The 17,321-nt window shown below is 40.9% G+C and overlaps 1 protein-coding gene across 7 annotated transcripts in view; it reads left to right on the forward strand.

The window, feature by feature from the left end:
* Window positions 1–17,321, forward strand: part of GRM3 (glutamate metabotropic receptor 3) — a 101,812-nt gene that overhangs the window by 73,661 nt on the left and 10,830 nt on the right. The window lies entirely within an intron of this gene.

The raw sequence follows: 17,321 nt of genomic DNA on the forward strand, positions 1-17,321 counted from the left end.
TGAGATTTTAATACATACAAATCTTGTTGTTGATTTCCATGGGACCAAGAGTTATCCTTTGCTCTTTCCTTGCTTAAGAAAGTCTTTGGGTGTGTTGTTAATGCAATATGAGGACCTTGTTGCATGGTATGTTTGATCAATGATGCTCTCCTATTTCCACCTCCAAACCTGAGGATGTTTTCCCAGTGCAGAGGGAGGGTGGCATGGAAGTTAGCAGCCCAGCAGCTACACTGCAACCAAGTCAGGTTGTGGATTTTCTCTCTTCTTTAGCCTGGGTAGTGATCCACACCCACCACACGGAAGCAGGCAAGAAACAGAACAGTGATAGCCATATTTGCAGACACACAAGCAGCTATTTAAGCAATGCCTCCTCTGCTGAAAGGCAGGGATCCACATAGACAAGCCCTGCAAGCATAAAACCTCAGGTTTCTATGAAAGAAATCTAGCAAACGAGCCTGAATGTATCGCCCCAGTTTCCTGGAACACGGTGTATTTCACCCACACCAGTCTGAGTAAACGATCAGGTGCATTTCTATGACTGGTGTGGGACGGAGCAATTTTAGACATTTACCCTTCACACTCAAATTAGTTTTGATTAGTCTTTGATTACAATTAATGGAGGGGATCAGCACTTACAGATGTGTTCCAGCCCATGCAAGGCATTATTTGCCCCTACATCTCTTGCTACTGACTACAGATGGAGTATAGAGTGATTAGGGCTTATTTTCACTTGCCATTTAGCTGAAAGCCTGAAGTGAGACTCTTAAGGCACAGCAATAATGTGATTTGCAAGGAAATACCCAGGGACTAGCTAACAGCAGGGTGGCTGTAGGGGACTGGCCAGGATTTGTGCATCCTTGTGCTGCCACTGGTGCTGACATGCTGTGACAGGTATTTCACTAATACCTCTGGGCTCCTACTTATTTCTCCTTTTTCATTAAATTGAAATAACTCCACAGAACTGCAGTGTGCCATGAAGACAGGGTGAGATTTCACTCCTTATTGTCTGTGAGGTACACCAAGCACATCATTTTCTTGCAAGTCGGTAAGACATATATGACAAATGTGATATTTTCAGCAAAGAGAAAAAGAGACCTGTGCCCAATTCCAGCTTCCAGCAGCAGGATGTGAGAATGCAAAGCCCAGCCCCTAGATAAATGCACTCACTCTATTTCAGTGCTTGCTTGGCCTTTTAAAGAGATATAGGCTGGTTCATCTTCTTGATCTTCCCATCCTCTGCATTCCCTCCTGAGGGCACAAGTGCGGCACTTGATGTTCTAAATCGTGATGGTTTTCTGCTGATAAAGAGATGCTGGTTCAAGAGGCTGTTAACTTGTATTACTAGGACAACAAAGAAGTGCTGAACAAAAGTAAAGGTCTCCATGGCAGAGAGCACAGAGTAAACCCAACTTCTCGCTGTACCTGGCTATTGCCTGCTGAAGGGCAGCATGCAGAGGGACTCCTGGGAGGGCTATGAATCCAGGGTTGAAGCCACATATCCAGCAGCCTTGCTCCCTCACAAGGGTGGAGGGGACAGTGCAGCAAGTAGCTTTGCTGACTATTTTAGCTTGTTTAGGCCACCAGGACGACACAGAAAAGCAGTGTTGCCATTGCCCACAGCACTACTGCAAGCCTCACATTTGACAAGTGCCAGGACAGTGTGAGAGGGGTGTCCGTCATTTGGGATAAAAATGAGCAGAGTTCTGCACAGCTGTGCCCTACATGTTGCTGCCTGCTGTAGCTGCTCCTCCACGACACTGGACTGGAGGTGAGGAAGGGTAACAGTGATACTGAAAGACCAGCATTAGCTCCATCTGACCCAGGGTTGGTTATCTGGTTGTGCAGAATAACAGCCTTGTCAGCCAGGAGTGTGGGCCTGGGCTCCAGCTTTTCCCACTCCAGTTAGCAGGGCTGATGGTGTAACAGGACTAACTCTGCCCTCAGTCTAGTGTGGGAGCATATGGGCAGCGGGGGTTGGATTTTGGGATGTATGCATGTCCACCTGTCTCATGAAGCTTTCTGAATCTCCACAGCTAATGGTGGGAAGAATTTGGCTAAAGTAGACGACTTGGAAAAAAGACATTAAAAATTTTAGGCAGTGCATATTTAAACTACTCAGTGTCTTTTCCTATCCCTTTCTTCTTCCTGAGCTACCAGAGTCACTTGTGTTCAGAAATCCATCTCTTCTACAGCAAAGCCTGTATCATCAAAACTAGTTTATCCTGGACAAATCCTCTCCCATGGCTAACCAGAATGACTACTCAAAATGAGAAAAGGGTTGTAAGCCAGGTCTGATTTGTCCCCTTTCCTCCACTGGACTTTATGACAAAACCTGTATTCTTGCCTGGTCTTACATTTCTATGTGGTTCATTTTTTTTCTTCTCTTCCTCCTCACTCTGCCCCAGTCAACACTCAAATAACATGAAGCAGAAGCACACATTCACCTTCTCCTTTATTCTTGAGCACTGATGACTTCTGTTGTGGGAACACAATTTCACAGACCATTTCCATCATAACTGTTCCATCCAGGTAAGAAAGGGCTTAAGTGTCGTGGTCTGCAACAAGCAGATGTCACCTTACTTCTGAGCACAGCAGCAGTGCATGGTCCCTGATCTGGGATTTAGCCATAAATATTTCCTGTGAAAAGTGCCCTTCAAAACTCAGTGCTCAGCCAGGCTGCATGGAGCACAGACTAAGAGAATGCTGCATTTGCTATCACGAGCAGATTACAGCTGCAGAAACTTCAAAGGCCAGCTATGAGTTTACAGCAGGGAGTACCTGTGCAGCCTAAAGCTGGAGCTCAAAGCCCAGGCTCTGTGGCAGATGGCCCTGCTACTCCATCATGTCACCCGAGGAGCTCCTTCTCATCAGGTCAGATTCCCCTTGCCTTCAGCACTCAGTCAGCAGTGAGGTCCTCGTGGTCTTCCTTGTGATGCTTATTTGTAACATAAACCAGAACACGCTTTCAGATTAAGGTAAAGCTTACATGGGCAGAAGGCATCCAATACCTTGTTAATCATAAAAGTCGTAAAAGTGTAATACATGATGGATTTGTAGCTAATAAAAGCAAGAAAAATGTAGAGTGAATTCCCCAAGATACTAATTAAAAATATACATGAAAAAGATGTCTAGGATTTATAGGAAAAAATTACTGCCTTTCCCTGGGACCAAAAATGTGTCATAGTGTTTAAAATCTTGCAAGCAGCTAAGGGACAGTCTCTGAAAGCACACTTGAGACTTGCTGTTTCAGAGCAGAGGAACAGTTGAACCTGCACAGTATTTTCCCATATTCTCTCTGTATTGGAGTTACAGTGGTGTAAATACACAGAGAGCTGCAGCAAGATTTTGATGACCTGGAAATCCCGATGACCCCATCTTCTTTCTCCTTCCTCCTCTCTTTACAGGCCTCATGGGATCTGCTGTTCCTTTACTTTAGGTAAATTTACATTCCAAGAGTAAATAAGCTAATCTCTACTTAGTCCTCCTGAAGATTTTAGTATATGTATATATTAATATATTTATGTACTTTATGTATATGCGTTTATATAGATTTTTAATTGTGTATGCTCTAGATCATAATGTATAAAATCATAAAGTTAAAGAATAAAGGAGGTTTGGTGGGCTCTAGTCTAACTTCCTGCTGAAAGGAAAGGCAGCTGTGCAATCAGACCAACTTGTCTGATAAAGACAAAGCCTTTCCTATCAGGTCTTTATAGATGTAAACTGGTTGAAACTAAAATACTATAGAGCCTTTTCAACCCCTAGTTTAGGTTTGAGGTATCATGATGGCAAGCAACGGGTCTGCACTCTGGATGTGTTGTGTGTCACTCACTGCACCCTCTGAAACGAGTATCTGGGCTGGCAGAAGGACAGAGGTGTTGTCATCTCTAGGGCACGTGTTCCAAATAAAATTTCCATTAAAACGTCTCTCACCATGATGGCAGGTCAGTGACCTACCTGTTAATGGTGTCTGCTATCAAGCCAGAGACCATCATAAAAAGCTGCTGTTTCATGCTTTCCTTTGGCACTAACTCACAGTAATTAGCCTGAGTGAGCAGGAGCAGAGGTGAATTGTGCTTTCACCCCTTGAGATAAGTTCCAGCAGTGGAGGCCAAGGTGTGCTGGGCCATTGCTCCTCATCTAACTCAGGAGCAACGTACTTTTGCCTGCTGCCACAGCTGTCACCACTGCCTGCTGCCACCACTGCCTGCTGCCACTACTGCCTGCTGCCACAACCCTCTGCCTGACCTGGGCACTGAGCTCCCATGGACAGAAAGATGAGAGATGCAGCATTAGCAGGACACAGAGCAGCAACAGCTTTCCTTCATATAGTCCTCAGGAAGTCTCTGGAACTATGTTGCCTTTGGCCTTTACACAGCTGGGTGTCGTTCCTGGAAAGCCTGCAGAAACCACAGGCCAACAACAGCCCCAGACTTGTTACAGTGGCATATTTAGGTGAAAGTACTTTGGCATCCCTGAAATTGCAATTAGATCTCCATCTCAGTTTCCTCTACTTGAATGTTTAAACAATCCACCACTTCAGCTGAGCTATGAAATACTGAACATAAAATAATGTAGTTTATGTCTTGTATGTAATTTATAGTCAGCTGCTTATCTCCTATTAATAATGTAGCCTTTAGGCATCCATAAATCAGATTCACAGATTTCACAGCATCCATGCGAGTGTGTAAATGAGGATGAGATTAGATATCCTGTGTTTGTGGAGAAACACATGACTGACAAACTGAGCAATGATTTTCTTTCAGAGCACATATTTGAGAGACAGAAGGCTTGGTAACCTAATTTCTCTAAATAACAGGCTCCTGTGTTTGCCTGCTGCTTGTTTTATAATAGTTATTGTTTTATCTTTTGTTTTGCTGGCAAATGATATGTGAATCCCAAATACCAAGGGTCTGTACCAGTCCTCAGAGGAGCAGGAAGTCTCATACAACCTTTTCATCCCCCAACTATGCACATTCCCTTTCCCAGGCCTACTGGGTTTTACAGTAGAGGGCAACTCAGGACATACCATGGGATTATATTCTTATTCTTCATGCTGATTTACCTGGGAGAAATGTTCACACATAACTAAAGAGATGCCAGATCTGCTTCTTTCTTCCTGTGACTTGGAAGGAGAAAATATCAGGTGAGAAAGAAGAGTTTGGTTCAGGATTCCTATCCCTTACATTTTAGCATCTATTTCGGCTCTGAAAAGCCCATGAAAAGACCAGACTCTTCTCTACCACCTGCTACAGAAAAGTGCTTCAGCACTTCCATATCTAATATCAGATAGTCTCTCATGCTGAGATACTACAATAGGGGCTGGCAAAAGCAAAGGCTGTGCTCAGAACATGACCACAGAAGTGTTGAGGATGAGGACAAGGACATGAGAAGGTAATTCCATTTTACTCTTTTGAGTAATCCAGGTGTGTCCTGGACTTCCAGTGAGTCTCCAAGAAAACTCGTCTTTTCCAAAGGTGATGAAGAAAACTACAGAAAGTCACAAATCCAGATGTCTAATCCCAAAGATAACGAAATGCTATGTTATTTTTACAATACCTATATCCTTGTTGGCAGCTAATAATTATACTACAAAGGCAGAAGTGAAAGCATTATCTATAGAAAAGTATCTTTTCTCCTGAAATAACCTTAATTTCACTACATCCCTGGAAGACATTTTCTTCACCCAGTAGAGCACAGTACAAAAATATTCCCAGGCTAATGGTGGTTAAGCAGGAACAGGGACCAGACCAGTACAGCTGCATTAGTATGACACTGACACTCAGCCCAGCCTGGTGCTGCAATCTAAACATGGGTTGTGGTCTTAGTCCTACATCTCTTCCACAGAGCAAGTTTGCAGACAAACCTGTCCCAAGTGAACTGCTGTATTTGTACTTGTTAAACTGCAGCCCAGATGAGCATGTGAATCTATTTCAGCTTTCTGCAAAGCCTGAACTCTTCCCTTCAAATTTGTCTTGTCCGTTTCTGATTCCCAGTGCAAAAAACCCCACTACTCAGTGATACAGGCCTGTTTCTCTATAAAAGAGGAGAAAGAAACTCAACCCAAACTCAAAACAGCCATTGTTTACATTTTCCACTAATATGTTTTTCCCCAATTTTTTTCCATTTTTTCCAAAAGCAACCACCTCTACATCTTCATGGAGCAGAAATTTCTTTTACATATGCATACTCTTCACAAACTGACCTTCTACACAGCTCCCATCAACTGCAAACTGGATGGACCTGACAGACAAATGTGTGTGATTTTCATTTCCTCATTTGTCAGAGCCAAGTTTCTAAACACCTCTAAAAGCATCTCAGAGAATGCCTGCCTTGGCATCACTGCAATATTTATGGTTATTTAGTTAGCAGATACAGAGTATAATGTAAAAATATATTTCATTGCTGTTATCTGGGTGAGTCATTTCCTTTTGTTTCCTTCTTCTTGCCATGAAAGTGTATTTGTCTGAGCATATAACAAGTGAAGACAAAGAATACTAAAATTTTTCAAGGCAAGGGGAACAAGACACATATATTCATGCACAGAAGCAGAGAAACTTCTAACAGAAATGTCCATGAAATCCTAGCTGTAGCATGGCTACACGAGCAATCCTTTGCTTTGCTCTTTTGCTTTTTTTCCATCCATAGACAGCTCACCTGCTCCCTGTTGGGATGAAAAGGCATTCAGCACTAAGCCAGAAAGGACCATGTCTCCAAATAGAAATCCTTAAACTTAAGGCATGTATTTTATTAAGAAATTACCAAGACCAGTAATTTGGAATGTAGGGTCTCCACACAAAAACTCTCTCTTTCCTGAATGGCTGTGAAGAACAGCTCAGAGCCAGAAGTGGTGGGGATGGGAGTGGTGGTTGCAAACACCCAGTAGATGGAAAGCAGAGGTTATTGTTCCTCACACTCTGAAGGCCCCTGCCCCCTCAGTCTTGCATTTGCATTTCATCTCCTGCAGTTTTGCTTCTCTTGTACAATCCCATCTTTCTACTCGGCAATGTATGAATCATCTCATCTCTTCTAGACTAATGGCATGTATACATCTAACACATTTCTTACAAAAGAACCATTCAAGACCATTTCTGAAGGTTGAGTGATACTCACTTTTTAAATGTGTATCTGCAATGACTCCTCAATTCAATGTGCTGTACATTTTTCTACTTGCTGCTATACACAGATTCCAGGCAATTTGATGGAATACACTAAAGCAACAATTCCTTTGGAGATATGAAATATTTACCAGTTCTGTAGCTGAAATAGGAGGCTCAGTGAAGAAAACACCATAGTTTTATTCAGGGAAGGGATTGCACTGTGCTCAGAGGAAACAGGGAAACTACTGGTGTGAGAAAGCCGAGGGAAGCCCAGCTTTGAACAGAGTCCTCACACAGAATGTATGTACTACAAAAATCCCATGTAACTCTGTAGCTGAGAGAATATGGATTTTCAGGGTGGAATGTGATACCTAAGGGCTACATCTGATATCACTTGATTCTGTGACCCAGTATTAACCACATTTATTGCATGGATTGGAAAACACACAGAGAGGCATGAACACACACATACACATTCACAGGAGCCCTCACGCATTGCTCTCTAAAATTTTGCTTTACTTAATTCTATAATAAAAGATAATACTTGTTGTATGATTGTTGAGATTGCATTTATAAAGAGTGAGTAGCAAATCCAAAAACAGTGGTCTTTTCACACCAAAGGGAAGGGAGAACGTCCTGTGTTCAGGTAGCAGCACTGATGAGTTCCAGCATCCACAATCAAGGGACAGTCCCAGTTCTTTTTTTTTGGAGAGGTTGTTTTTGGCCTTGTACTTTCTTGCTACTGCTTTTGTTTTTTCACCATTTACAGGATGTTTTGCATATGCTGCAAACATGCTCTTCTTTCTATTAATTATGCCCTGAAAACAATCCTCCCTTCTTACCAAGTTTGAATTTGTGTAGTGATCAGTAGCTGTTTGTGTGCAGAAAGGTTGTGCTCTTGTGGTTCCTTCCCTTGACATAACTAACTATTCACCATGTACCCCTACAAATAAATTTTACCTGTGGTTTCTGCAAAAGTAGAATTTTTCCATGACATTTCTCTATTGCCCTGATGAATGCAGCAGCTGAACACTGCTCCAAGTGATCAGCTTTGTGTCAAAGATTGGCCTACTGTACCAGGATAGGTCTCCACCAGACAGTGGCTGAAAAAACTATGAAACTGCTATTGAGAACTGATGAAAATATGATGAAAAAGTTTGTTAAACTTCCTGTATTACATTTGCACATCGATTTGAACAGATAGCTAATGGCTAGTTAATGCTCCAGTAACTGAAAGAATAAAAAGCCCATCTTTAAAGGCTCTTTGGAGAAGAAATTATCTCCAGTCAGAAGAAGGTTTGAGGCAGTGCTGTAAATGTCTCTCCTAGATCTCTGAAACATTTTATCAGTCTAAGCCTATCAGTGTGTCTCTGCTTGCACCATAAAACAGGCAAATAAATCAACATTTTCATTTTACATTTTCCCCTGAGGTCCAGTGATTGCTGTTGCTGAACTGATTCAGTGGAGCAAAGTATTAGCAAAAATGATACTGTGCTCTCAGCTTTATCTTTTATTCCTGAGAACAGAAGAATTTGCAAGTATTAATAGGACGTGCAGGTTGCGTGTTGCAGAATAACACATGCCAATGAACACTGATGATGTTGGGAGAGGTGACGTGCTACCTCTACAGCTGGTGTGTGATATGCAGGAATAGCCTTAAAAGCCAAGAGTTATCCTTTATCTCACTCTCTTTTGACTGAAATTCATTGTTGTGAGAAGCCCACTTTCACCTCTCTGGTTGACTCAACATTTGGTCAGCTGAGATGGACTTTGTTGAATACTGAATTAACTTGCAATTTCAGTAGATGTGCATTTCCAGCCACCACCTTATTTGTATGGAAAAGAGTAAAAATAAAATCCAGACTCAGACCTTTACAAAGGAAGATGAGCACATTTAATGTGTGTGGTGGGCCTTACTGAAACATAAGTTTGATTTCCATCAGTGGCCAAAATTGAAGCCACCCAACTTTCATGTATTCTTTGAAACACTTTGCAGTGTAACTGGAGAACTATTGATGGAGGAAGTTACCCACCTTCCTGATGGCATCTCACATTAGCCAGAGCCCACCTTTGGAGGTGCCAATTTCTCTCCACTATGGGAGACTATAGGAGCTCTGTAAGAAAACTGCACTCCCAAAATAGACACTCTAATTAAACTTATGTTCAAGAAATATAGGTCATTTTTTTTTCAATTGCATATTATATTCCTAGAGAAAACTGATCCACTCCAGAATCTTACACCATGTGATGTGTGAAACATTTACCTTTCCAGCTATATTCCAATTCATCTTTGTCCTCCACAAGCATTATGTCAGATGTGCCAACTGCTGTAACTGAGCAGCATAATATGTCTGAGCCTAAAGCTTCCTGTGTTTCACCGTGGTAATGTCTATTCCTACTCTGAGGCATTCTACAGCTCTTTTTTTTCCCCAAAATGTTCAATAAATTTGAGCTTCAATTATTTCAAATACATGCTCTCCTTATAATTCACTGCTTAGGGTTTTATTTTCCTACTGCAAATACAATTTCATTTTGCAAATTACCTCATTATTAGCAATTTGTAGGGTGATTGCTGAGAGTTTTCAGTAGCTCCTTAACAAAAATAATAGCATAGAGTCATAAGATCTGTAGGAAGAGGCAATACCTTTATTAGACTGCCCACATATCTGGAAAAAAAAGAAGCTTTTGGCATAACATGTCTTTGTCATATCTTGTCTTGCATCTTGATCAGACCTTGTGTTTCTGAATTCTATACTTTTAAAGAAGTGAACAAAAAGCTTTCAGCAATTACTCTGAAAATGGATAGTAATGAGCCTGTTTGCAAAAGGAAATTGTGTTTCCAGCAGGAAATAAAAACCTGATATACTAAACTCCGAGCAGAGTTGTTCCTTCAAAATAAATGAAGGTCAAATTTATTGAGCAATGTTTCTGATGACCTAATGGAGTGACCTTGGGCCTGAAAGCTTGTGCACTTCTTCCATCTATAAGTCTAATAAGAAATACTGCCTTTCTTAGGCACTTGAAATTTCTTGCATCTTGGACTGTCACAGCTACAATATTACTACTACTAAATAATAGCATTGCAGTGTAAGCAACTAAATCTATGTCAGTCCACCTGATCTGGGAGTGTCTTCATATCAAGTCAATTAGGAAATAACAGCCAGAGGGTCTATTTCATGGTTCATTTGCTTCTGATCTCTAAGGGCAAACTATCTAACTAAATTATTCAGAGCTGTGTCTGGAAACACCTCTCCAATCCTCAAGTCCCCACAGAGGAGAGAATTTTTTAACCAACTTCCTTTAATATCTTAATAACTAAATCTATTCATATTTAGTTCAGGCTGACAAAGAAGGGCAAAAATATTATTAGGTATTTAACACTTCCTTAGACAGCTACGTTTCCAGTTTGGGGGTGGAATTAACATGTCATGGAACAGTGCCTCCAAAAAGAGAAAGATTCATGCCCCTGTGATATAACCATGTCCCTAATTAGTCCAAAAGTAAGTTTTAGCAAAATTAAAACGCAACTTTAATCTCTTTCAGCTGCACCTTGGATATGCTGGGAAGAGAGGGGTAAAAGGCATGGCATCCATTCCCTGCTCTGAGGTTACATGGGAATGTCCCTCACCCAAATGTTCAAATTGGACACAGGGTAATCCATAACCCCTGAAATGGCAGAAAATCCCAACCAAGACCTCAAGCTCTGACAGCAACATAAATGTTCAGCAACTGACAGAGAACTCACCAGCCAACTCAAATCTTCCTCAGTCCAAAACATTTCAGGAGCTACCAAAGGCCAGCCCAGAATTTACAGTTCCAGTCCTGAGCTTATGTGTTGTCACCCTCACAGTGGCCATAATTCTTCATAATGGGAATGGTTTCCCCTTGCTTCTGTGTACAAAACAGTGAGTTGGCCTGAGGGAGGAGTTAGGCAGTTTGAAGTCATGGTTTAATTTCCTTTGTAATTGCAAGTTGATTGCTGGTATGAATTACACTGCATGCATTTTGCCTCTTGTGGCAACCATTTCTTTAAGTGGGTGAACTTAAACTAATGGTATCAATTGAAAGGCATTTCTATGTTGGAATCTCACAAATTATTAATATTAATTATCAACCTAGCAGACTTATTTTTTAAAAAAAAAAGAAAAACACCTTGAATGATTTTCCATGAGTATTTGTTTTATTTTCAAGTTGAACTAATACAACCTTAACCAAAAAACTGCGAGAAATATTCTTAATTTCAGGGAAGATTATTTGTATTTTTAAGGAGAAATACAGTGAGTGCAGAATTTTTACATGCTTTTTACCTTCCATGTCTCAAAATCCAAATGCTTTAAGAAAGAAGAAATTATTTTTTTAATTCCTTAAATTTCCTTTAAAAAATAAAGGAAATTTCGATTTCATTGATGAAGGTTTGCAACTTAGCATCTAGTTCATTCTCCCCAAGTCCTAAAGACCACACCAATGCCCAAGACGCACACAAGCAAGAGGACAACACATACCTGGAAATGTAAAACATTATGCTTGAGGCAAGCATTTCACAGGAGAGGTAGCTTGAAAGTTCTGTGCTCAGCCAGGCTGAGGATAATGAGGATAATGACAAGCTGAAGAAAGTCTTCTAGTTATTCAGCCCCTTATCTTGTTTTGCCAATGTTCCCAGTCTGTTCTCTCTGATAGCCCCCACAGCAGCCTGTGCAGACAGCTTGTGAGAGACACCTGCTCACAGGTACACTGTGGAGAGCTTGGACATGTTGCTACCACTTGGTGCTCCAGCTGTCACCCTTTCTGTTCCAGATATTGGTGCTATTCATCTCACTTGACTTCAGACACATTTATAGTGGATGTATTTCAGATAGTCATACTCATGGTGGTCAACAGAAAAAGAACAGGTACAGTTTGGCTGGGCTATTCTAGATACCACTCTAAAGTAAACGGCCTGAGGAAAACATTTCTGTCTCTGACCACTGCAAAAGTTTGGGGGGTCTGGGACTGGTTTTAAAATTCCCTACAGCAAGCATCTAGCCTAAGGGAGAAACCATAGACCTGAGTGGAAAATCTATAGACATAGATGGGAAAATTACATTTGTAGGGGACTAATCTGTCTCATTTGTCTCATACATTTCTTAAATGAGAAGAAGCAATGCTGCATATGACCCAAACAAATCCAGAGACAGTGGTGCAGAGGTTAAAAGTGACTACTTGTCTCTGTGGAAACAATTGTGGAGAGGTACAATCTAGTGGCACTTCAGTATGATCTTTTCCCATACTAACTTTTAAATTGCCAAATTTCAGTGTGCCTTCTGTCAATCAGGTATGAAACCAGCTGCGCTGTGCTGAAGCAGAAACAGGAGTGGGTGCATCAGGTCTCTGTTGCTCGGTCTGAATGTTCAGCCAAGCAGAAATAAGTCACTTTGACCTCAACAAGCCATATCTAGCTAAAAATAAAAGAGAATGAAAATAAATGTGTATTCTCAGGGTCTTTTCTGATACTTTTCAAGATAAGGCATCATACACACAAATGAGCCCATTGGACAAACACACCATATCCTGTTATATTATAATCTAGGCTCTTCCTTGAAGTGTTTTAAGAAGACATTGCCCTGGATATGTAACAGGAAGAGTAGGGGGGATTAAAAAATAACTGTATTTTTCTGTTACATAAAAAATGTCTTGTTTTTCAGTCTTAAATCAGAAGTTTTGAGTTTTTGCAGCACCATCTAGTGAGACGAAGGAGGTTTTACTCGACTTTTCAGAAACTCCAGTCCGTTCCCTCTTTACATTTCCATTTCTATTTAATCATGATCTCTTTGTAGTCTTTGGGGACAACACACTGTGGAAGAATGTACCTTTAGTGCACCCAATAGTCCTTTCTACATCTCTTTCGAAACCACATGGAATCTCCCAGCTTTGCCAACTGCCAAGCTGAAAAACTGCAGTGCTTTCACCAAGCCTTGCTATTAATTAATTGCCTCACAGCTAGTGAGCTGTGTGTCTGTGATCTGTACCTTGTTTAGAAAGAATACACTCTGCAAACAAAGAACAGATGTGTGTTTTAATGGACATGAAGAATGTTCTTAGATGTAGGGATATCTGTCATCATTCCTACGAGGAAGTGTTACTGAGAATGTTTTCTATAGGACAACATCTACACACTCAGATCTGTGCCAGACACATGCAAGACTCTATGTAAAATATCCTTCTTGGCCCAAAGATGTTGCTGACAAACAAAACCTGGTCTGATTCCAAGCCAGTTAAGATGACACACATCTTTCCCTACGCTGCTCAGCTTCTTAAAAGACTTCCAGTGCCTAATTAGGATGAAAACTGCTTTGTTTTCCTCATTTCATTCCTCGTTAAAAAATCCTGGAGTATTTTTCACTCAACTGCGGCAATGTGCAGGATTAGAAGTATTTAAATATACTTCTCATACTATTTCTTCAAATAAAGGTTTTGCTCAATGATAAAATAAATCTCCCCTTCAGAACTTTCTTTCTGAAATTTTTCATGTCACCAAGAGCAGTACCTAGCTGACGCCAAAAATAATAAAGACTCCTAAATGAAAGCAACTCACCTGCTTCCAACAGCAGATAAGCACATTTTTGCTAGTTATGTGACTGTTGGAAAAATTGATCCCACTTAGGAAGATGGAAAAAAAGGGCATAATTCACTACATAAAAGCTATGATGTTATTTTATGTTCTTATCCGTATCTGCTACTGAAGGAGTAATAAATCTACAGTCATTCCTCTCTTATCTGAAGCTGAAGGAGTTTGTCCTCCACTTGCACAATGGAATCCTCTCCTCCAGTAGGATTTCTGCAGGGAGCTGACAGAGTAGGCCTGCCTGCACCAAGGTTCCAAAGATTTCTGTCTTCTGCCCTCCTGCTCTCATAAATGTCACTGCTGTTGCATCTTCATTGCTGAATTGCTGCAAGCTGGAGCACAAAGCATCACTGGTTTATCTTTAAGTCACTTTTAATTATCTTTTCTTTTCCTTGATAACTTCTTTTACAAAATTCCTCTCGTATAACTTCTTAACACATTTCATAAGGTGCAAGGGAAAAGATTCAAAGGCTCTGCTCAAAGGAGGCAAAATTCATATTGTCACTCAGCCTCTCAGCTAGCAGCTGAGTAGATCCAGAGACTCCTGTCTGTCCTCTCCCAAGGGATGAATGTAGAAGAGCTGAGCTACAACTCTGAAATAGACCTGCCAGAAATACCTGCTATAAAGATTGTAGGTTTCCTCTCAAAACTGAAATATAACTGGAAAAAAAATTTGGAGAGTGACTTATGACAGCCTGACATCATCTCTGGGGAAACCAATTTGTAAAAACCCTTATTTTTACTCTAAAACATAAGGTCCTGCTTTCTTGTGATAAGCATCTTAACTTTATTTTCATTATTATTACATCATATTTTATGAAAACATTACTTTTTGGAAGTGATTCTACAGGATCTAGAACATGTTGATAAATTATATGTTAAAATGCCTTAGTGATTTTGTATGTAATCAGTGGGTATATTAATTGCTGCCACCCAGTGGGCTCATTTGTAGGCTTTGGCTCACCATACTATAATTTAATACATCATTGTTTGGTTAAATGATTTCATCCTTTCCATCTGAAAGAGGGTGATTTATTTTCCTCTATCAGCAGCCACTAAAAAAGAATGTTTGAAGCTACAAGCTTTCATTAACTTAGAACATATTGTCCTACAAAAATCTTTTGTTTCTACTTGTAGCATGGGAACAGCCCTGTGGAAGGCAATTATACATGAGCTTCAAGCTAACTTTGTGACATTACCTGCTTTGCCTTCTGGACCTACCTGCAAAGTCTAAGGAAAATACTTTGTTCTATTTAAATGACAAATATTCTATCAGAACTTCTATAAGAAGTTGTTAAACATGTTACACAGAAGGAATTCTTTCCTGAAAAATGCTGGTGTTTCAGACCCTCAGATAACTTGCACTGGGGCACTTGTGCCTTCAATTTATACACTTGACAGATGTCAAACAACGAGTTTGCAGTCTGTCTTCCTTACCTGCTGCTCCACTGGTGCCAGCAGCAGTGACAGGCTCTCAGCCCACCTCAGGAGCTGGCCTGGATAACACTGAAGTGAATAAACTGGCTCTTAAAGCTGAGCTGCTGTGTTAACAGCTTCTACAATCTATATAAGTGTTATGAATAATGAAAGAAGACATTGGCAATGACAGCACGTTATTGAGGAGCTGTTAAGTGCTGCATTATGATTTCATTTTAATGCTGCTCCTGGATGAGAGAGCTCGCATGCCTGTGCATGAGGAGGAGGAGGGAGAGGAGGAAAGCTGCTTAATATTCTTCTAGTTGACCTATATTTTGAATTTAGCTACCTGTTTAATTTAGAGCATGTCACTTCCAGCAGGACTGGCCATTTGGGGGAGGATTATGCCGCTCTTAATTTTTGTGCACTCAGAGGTTTTGGACTACAGAATGGTAAAACTAGATGCCAACAGTGACAAAAAAATAGATAAAATAAACTTTTTACAAGTTCCTGGGCTACCCAGTCCTAATTTGTACAGTACAAGAAAAACATGGAGCTCCTGGAGCAAGCCCAGTGGAGGGGTCCAAAGATGATAAGGGGACTGCACCATCTGTCTTATGTGGAAAGGCTGAGGGAGCTGGGCTTGTTCAGCCTTTAGAAGACACAACTGAGAGGGGACCTTGTCAGTGTATGTGGGTATCTGAAGAGAGCCAGGCTCTTCTCAATGGCAGTAAGACAGAGGCAAAGGGCAGGAACTGGAACACATGAACATGAGAAAGAACTTCTTTTACATGCAGTGACCAAGCACTGGAACGTTGCCCAGAGAAGGTGTGGAGCCTCCCTCACTGGAGATATTCCAGAACTGTCTGGATGAATCCTGTGCCATGTGCTCTGGCATGACCCTGCTTCAGCAGGGGGGTTGGACCAGAGGACCCCACTGGTGGTCCCTTCCTACCTGAATTATTCCGTAATTCCATGATTCTGTAATCCTGCAAACCAAGGCTGTCCACCACTGTGGCTGACACAGCTGAGGTGGGAAGGAGCAGGAGAGGGCAGGGATAAGAACAAGCAGAGTCTTGATTCAAACCCATAAGGGAGTATAGGTGGCTGTAAATTATATCCCAACTCTACAATAAGTAGAAAGTTGGGAAAGAAATGCAGTCCAAGTGCAGCACCTGAGGAGGTGCAGGTTACAATTTCAACCCTCCAGCTGGGGCTTCTGTTCCGAAACCCAGTGCCCCTTTTACTGACTTTAGCCAGAGTACAGCACAATAAGGTAACACTTTGTGGAATAAAGGTGAAAGAATTTGGCCTCAGTGTTTTAAAGAAGCTAAATAAATCTACCACAAGAAATCCAAAGTATCTGGAGATTGAAGTGGAGGAAGGTATTACACCCTTATACAATATTGCTCAAGCTCAAACACAGCGTGGACACAGAGGCAGGGAAAGAGATTTATTCCAGCAGTGACAGTGGAACCACTTCTATGGCCAAAGACATTTATTGCTCATCAATGGTAAAAAAAAATCATTTTGCCTCCTGCCTGTAAAGATTTTCACCTTTGATGCTACAGCAAATGTCCAATAAATCACATGGTAAATGCAATTTCCTCCCACATTTTTAATAGTTCTTCATTCCTTGGATAAGCCTCAGAGGGAGGAAAAACAAAACTCTCCAGAGCTTACCAGTTAGAAGTGTTACAATATTGATTTCCCAGAAGGTCACAGATCCAGTTTGTGGTTTTTTCATCCATTCCCCAAACAAGGTACAGGACCAAAGCAGCATGTGCTGGGGAACTCAGACCATACAGAAATATCAGAAACTGGTAAAATTGAAGCAAAATAGAAGGGATTCAAAATTTCCTACAACACAGGAAGTGAAAAAGATGTAGTAGAAATTGTTGAGGATTTCACAGTTACTTCTCCCTCATCCTCAGAATGAATCCTCTATTCAGCTGCATTCCAGACTCTTGGCCTCAAACCTGACATTTAATGAACTGATCATTTAATTTTTCTTATATCATGGCAGCCAAGTTTCACCAAAAATTACTGAGACTCAGAAGCAGACCTCTTTCTTTCAAGAGAAAATGTGAGAGATAGCAGTGGTACATACTGGGAGAAATACTTGGAGAATTGATTTGTATCCAGGACATAATAAAGTAAGGACATTGATCATCTTACATTTGTAAATGTAAAGTAGAATAGGA

The sequence above is a fragment of the Corvus moneduloides genome, chromosome 4, assembly GCF_009650955.1.
Source record: "Corvus moneduloides isolate bCorMon1 chromosome 4, bCorMon1.pri, whole genome shotgun sequence".
In the NCBI taxonomy this organism is placed as follows: domain Eukaryota; kingdom Metazoa; phylum Chordata; class Aves; order Passeriformes; family Corvidae; genus Corvus; species Corvus moneduloides.